Source organism: Hesperophylax consimilis, chromosome 4 (assembly GCF_061612785.1).
Source record: "Hesperophylax consimilis isolate HC1 chromosome 4, BYU_Hcon_1.0, whole genome shotgun sequence".
Taxonomy (NCBI): domain Eukaryota; kingdom Metazoa; phylum Arthropoda; class Insecta; order Trichoptera; family Limnephilidae; genus Hesperophylax; species Hesperophylax consimilis.
The window spans coordinates 44135346-44141982 of record NC_142839.1 but is presented as its reverse complement, the minus strand read 5'-3'; positions in this window follow the sequence as shown (position 1 = coordinate 44141982).

The following is a 6637-nucleotide window of genomic DNA, read 5'->3' as shown; positions in this document are numbered from 1 at the left end:
TCTTTATTTTCGCGGCCGATTACCGTAGCGGCGGGCCCTTTAAATTCAGATTTTCGCAATAAATTCGTAAAAAATGCTATATTTTTACGCGTAAATCGAGATTTCGCTGCCGATTTCGGTCGCGGCCTACCCTTTATTTATTTATTTATTTATTTATTTATTTATTTGTTAAGACATACACAGTACAATAAGATACAGTTAGAAATTTTTTAGTTATTACATAGTTGTAGTACCTATTACGTATGTCCATAAAATGTCATTAAGTAATTTCGCCTGAGATTGTTATAAAAGGAAGGAAGTGTGTGGATAGATAATAATAAATGAATTGAAAATAAGAATTATAATAAGCTCACGAATTGTAATTGACTGTTAATACATAGGAGTTTTGAAAAATGATGTGAAAATATTTTTGAAATTTGTCATGCTAAGAAATTTAATAAGTTAGTTTTGTATGTTAGAAAGGAATCATGAAAGATGTCTAAATGTAGTAATTTTTCGTAATGGGTGTATGTTGTGATTGCGCGAGTAATTACTGAGTTGTTTGCTGCATTGGTATTGTTGGCTTCAATATGAAATAGTGTAGTGTGCCTGGTACGCCTCGTTGGAACATTTAAACCAATGACGGATAGTAATTCGGGACTATCTATTTTATTATTTAGCAGATTATGTAGAAACAACAGGTCTGACAATGTGCGTCTTTTTTGTAAAGTTAACATATTATTTGTAGTATTGTTGTATTTCTTGAGTAAATGTTTCGAAAATTTATTCTGTATACTTTCTACTAAATCTATGTATACCTTATATTGAGGATTCCATATTGTGGAAGCATACTCCAGTGGACTTCTGACCAATGAACAAAACAACATTTTCAGAGTCTTAGCACTTTTGAAAACTTTGCATATTCTTAATAAGAAACCTAGCATTCTGTAGGATTTAGAAATAATGTGTTCAATGTGCTTGTCAAAAATTAATTTGCTATCTAAGTAAACACCTAGATCTTTACACGTAGACATAGGTTGTAAAGGTTTGTTATTCAAGTTGTATGGATAGATGATTTTGTTTTTATTTCTAGTAAATGTAATCGAGTGACACTTAGATATGTTTAAGGACAATAAATTTGATTCACAATATACGCACAAATTATCAAGATCGCTTTACAATTCCATACAATCGGATAAACACTGTATAGCTTTATAAATTTTCATGTCATCCGCGTATAAAACAAAGTAACTATTTTTAAAGCATACGGAAATGTCATTTATATAAATATTAAATAAGAGTGGTCCAAGATGCGATCCCTGGGGCACACCTGAGATGATTTCCGTTAAGCAAGATGCAAAACCATTGACAACCGTGATTTGGTGCCGATTATTGACGTATGATGTGATCCATCTATAGAGGTCACCGTGAATTCCTAGACCTAATAACTTTTGTAAAAGAATATAATGATTAACACGGTCAAATGCTTTAGAATAATCCGTATAAATGGCATCTACCTGGCATCGCATATCCATTTGAGCATGAAGAAAATTTGTAAAAAATGCAAGATTTGAAGTTGTTGAGCGATTTTTCATGAAGCCGTGTTGATTATTTAAGAGTGAGGGTGAGATAGTAGAATATAATTGATCGTAAACAATTTTTTCCAATACTTTACTTAGTATCGGTAATTTGGATATAGGTCGATAGTTCGAGACATCATTTTTACTGCCATTTTTATATATTGGGGTAATCAGGGCTGTTTTCCATTTGTCGGGAAATGTTCCTTCGGATAGCGATAGTTTGAAAATAACAAAAATGGGGGGTGTCAATTGTTTACTACAATAATTTATGAAGATCCCTGGAAGTTGATCATCCCCTGGTCCCTTTTTGATATCAATGGACTTAAGGTATTTGAATGTGATGTCTTCATTGATCTCGATTGAGTTGATTATGCTATTTGAATTAGAGCAAAAACTGGCATTGCTTGTATGTGCAGGTTGAGCATTCGAAAATACAGATCCAAAATACTCAGAAAATAAGTTGGCTACTCCTCTACTGTCATTAGCAGTTTTTTCACCGTAAATCATATGATCAGGGATGGCAGGAGATTTTCTTTGAGAATTGACGTAGGACCAAATTTTTTTAACATTGTGCTGTATACCGGATTCTATTGTAGAAATGTAGGTTTTGTAAGCTGCTGAAGCGACTGTTTTTTGCCTTTTGCGAAGCAATGAAAATGAGAGATAATCAAGGGGGTTCCGATGGCGCTTCCATTTTCTAAAGAATTTTAATTTTTCGTTAGTTATTTTTATTAAGGCTGCCGTGTACCATAGTGGGTATTTTCCAGATTTCACAACTTTCTTAGGAATAAACGCTTCGATAATCTGTTCAATTATAACATAAAACAAATTTAACGCTGTATTTACATCTGGTGCATTTATAACGGTTGACCAGTCGGTTTCTTTCAGTCTCTCATTGATCTCTGCATAATCTGCTTTATGGAATAATTTTATTGTTCGAGGAGTTGAGAGGGTTGCAGTAGTGGATGGAAATTCTAGTTCTACAATCAATGATTTATGATGAGCATCTTCTTTAACTAATGGGTGGTCGGCAAGCGACACATTAACTGAAGTGTTACAAAAGACGAGGTCCAAAATTCGACCGTATTTGTTAGGTAAATGGTTAAATTGGGTTAAATTTGCAAAAGATAAGCAGTTAAGTAACGCGAGTGCGCATTGATCTCTATTACTTGGCATTTGTTGATTATTCCATTCGATATTGGGCATGTTATAGTCGCCAATGATTAAAAACTTGTCATTGGGAAAACGGATTGTTAAGTCAGAAATAGTATTGGTATGACTAGTAAATAATGCTAATCTTTCTGATGATGTTAATTTTGGACCGACGCTAGGTAAATACACGCAGCACATATGAATATTATAACAATGACGATTCGATTTTGATGTATTGACAGTTATCCAGATATCCTCAGCGTCTGATTTCCAAGAGCGAGGGGTAACAAAAAATTCTTTTTTAATTCCTATGAGTACGCCTCCGCCAGTTGATTTGCTAGTGCGGTGTATATCCCTATCATTTCTGTAAACAGAATAGCGATTATCGAATAATTCCTCATCTCGGATACTATCAACCAACCAACTTTCGGTAATGAAGATCAAGTCATAATTATTGAGCAGTATATTTTGATGAAATTCCAGTGTTTTCGAGCGCAAACCTCTTGAATTTTGATAAAAAATTATTAATGAATCATGCATTGAGAATTTTCGGTAATTACATTATTATGTTCGGTTTCTGTAGAATATATTTTAAGAATATTATATTCTAGAGTTATGTTATTAGTTATGAGTCCACTGGGCTTAGCAAAGCACAACATACTATTATTATCAATTAAAGTGAGTGAGTATATTATAGAATGTAGTAGTGAGCAGTTAGTGTAATTATTAGCATGTGGGATTAATGTAAAAAGGGTGATGTTGAAAAAATTATGAAAAAAAATACGAAAAAAATAGTAGTTATGAGAGGATAGGTGGTTTAACATTGCAATGGTAGTTAGATAAGGTTTTTTAGCTGTAATTCGCATGAGACGTGTATGGGTGGTGATGTTTCGTTTTTCCGTAGGTAGATTTTTGCACTTCTTATCCATAAAAACTGATAGTTGTTTTCGTTTTTAAAGACTTTAGCGCACCTCAATGTAGATTTATTCTTCCGCGTGAGATGGTCGTTGACGAAGATCCTCTGGTCAGCTCCAACCATCCCGATGGCCTTGGTAGTGATTCCTTTTCTTTTCTTGATGGCTGCGACAAATTCGTCCTTCTTCTTGCGGGAGGTGAATTTGGCGATTATGTTACCCGGACGTCCATCTGTCGTGGCTTGTGTACGATGGCGCTTACTGATTCTGCTAACGTATTCAATGTCGCTTTGATGGAGAGGGCATCCAATGACTGTCGCGATATTCGACATCATGGTAGGTAGATTCTCGTTGGTGGTCTCAGGCATTCCATGTATTTCTATATTGGTTTAAATTGATATATTTAAAAATACGATATATTTCCGCCCAAATCGAGATTTCGCGGTAATTTTCCGTCGCAGCCGGCCCATTATTTCAAATATCTGAATTTAAATTCGTAAAAATACGATATATTTCCGCGTTAAACGAGATTTCGCGGCCGGCTCTTAAAATTCAGATTCGAAAAAAATTCGCAAAAATACGATATATTTCCGTGTAAATCGAGAATGCGCGGCCGATTTCCGTCGCGGCCGACCCTTTAAATTAAGATATTTGATGTAAGTTCGTAAAAATATGAAATATTTCCGCGTAAATCGAATTTTATCGGCAATTTTTCGTCGCGGCCGGCCTTTAAAGTTCAGATATTTGAAGTAAATTCGTAAAAATATGTCATATTTCGGCGTGAATCGAAATTTGTCGGCCGATTTCCGTCGCGCCGTATTTTTTAACTCGGATATTCGTAAAGTAAAGTTAGTAAAAATACGATATATTTCCGCGTAAATTAAAATTTCGCGTCCGATTTCCGTCGCGGCGGGCCCTTTAAAATTCAGATATTCGAAATAAATTCGTAAAAATACGATATATTTACGCGTAAATCGAGATTTCACGGCCGATTTTCGTCGCAGCGGGCCATTTAAATTCAAATATTCGAAATAAATTCGTAAATATACGATACATTTACGCGTAAATCGAAATTTCGCGGCCGAGTTTCGTCGCGGCCGACCCTTTAAATACAGATATTTGGTGTAAACTCGTAAAACTACGACATATATTATATCCGCGTAAAACGTATTTTCTCGGCCCTTCAAACTCGGATATTCGAAATAAATTTGAAAAAATACAACATTCCATTGTAAATCGATTCAGAATTACAAAATAATAATACTAATTAGGACGATGTATAACCACGTAAAAATACATTTTTCGGCGTTTTACCGCCACGGCTGACTTTTAATAATAATAATAATAATAAATTTTTAATCTAAATTTCACATAAAAATTTAGATTCAGATTTACGAAATATTATGATTTATTTTCGCAAAAATCAAATTTTTTCGAATTTCACGACTAAATTTTCGTGCGCGGACAAAAATAAATTTCGAATTACGAATTAACGAATTTCGAATTAAAAAAATTTTTCTGCGGAAATTTTTTTGGCGAAAATTTCGAATTACGCGTTTTTTCGAATTATCGGGGTTCTACTGTACTTACTTTTGTTTATTTGTCTGGTCTTTTCATTTGTACACAAATTGTCTTTAGGCGAAATATCATAAATTTGTAATAAGTGTATTTTGTTTTGAATTGCTGACAAGCTACTTGCAGTAGCTTAGCGGGTATAAATAATATTGTATGTAATCTTTATACAAATAAAAAAAAAAAAAAAAAAAAAAAAAAAAAAAAAATAGATCATTGTGGTGCAAGGAAATAATAAATGCTTTAGATGACGGAATTCCCTTTATTTATGTATCTGTTCTAATTTTCTGGCGTAGATGAAAATCGTATTTCAAAAATAAAATTTTGAAAGATATGTCCTTATACCAAATAAAACATATCAGGGAAAAATATAGAAACTGCCCTGGAAAACCTGGAATTATCAGGGAATTTTGAAATCCGTTTTTTGTGGCCACCCTGATTATTCTATGTTTTAACGATAAGAGATGCATTAATTGTAATAATGAATCGTAATCAATGTCGTCAGAGGGAATTCCTAATTTGAAGTTAATTGTTCTGAGAAATTTATGTTGGATTCTTTCAATGGAGTTTGCATGTTTTTTGTAGGAAGGGTTCCATATAGACGAATTATATTCTAATTGACTTCTGACTAGAGTTGTATAAAGTAATTTTAATGTATGGATATTTTTGAAATCTTTAGATATTCTAGTAATGAAGCCCAACATTTTCATTGCTTTACTAGTAATGTTATTTATGTGATTATTAAATGATAATTTACTATCAAAGATTATACCGAGGTCCCTAATTTCAGGTACAGATAATAAAATGTGGTTGTTCAGTGTATAACTATATTTGATGGGGTTTTTTATTCTGAAAAAACTCATAATTTGACATTTTTTTAATATTGAGTGTAAGTTTGTTAATGGAACACCACTCTGCAATTTTTTTGAAATTGGATTGTAGGGACAAACAGTCATTGATATTTTTAATGATTTTAAATATTTTCATATCATCATCAAATAATAATATGTGAACATCAGAGAAAATAGAAGTGACATCGTTTATAAACAGTATAAATAATATTGGTCCTAAGTGTGAACCCTGAGGAACACCGCTAGTGGCTTCGAATTCGTAAGACAAGTGTTCTTTGATACAAACAGTCAGTATACGTTTTGATAAGTAATCCTTAATCCAGTGTAATAGTTTACCACTTATTCCAAGTTTTGACAATTTATTTATAAGGATTTTATGACAAACCTTGTCGAACGCTTTACTAAAATCCGTATAAATTGAGTCGACTTGTTGCCTGTTAGCGAGAGCACACGAGATAAAGTTTTCGTATAGTGTAAGATTAGTTAGAGTAGATCGGCCAGAGACAAAACCGTGTTGAAATGAAGAAATATTAAATTTTACACAAGAACATATTTTATGAAGAATTAACTTTTCAAAAACTTTCGGTAT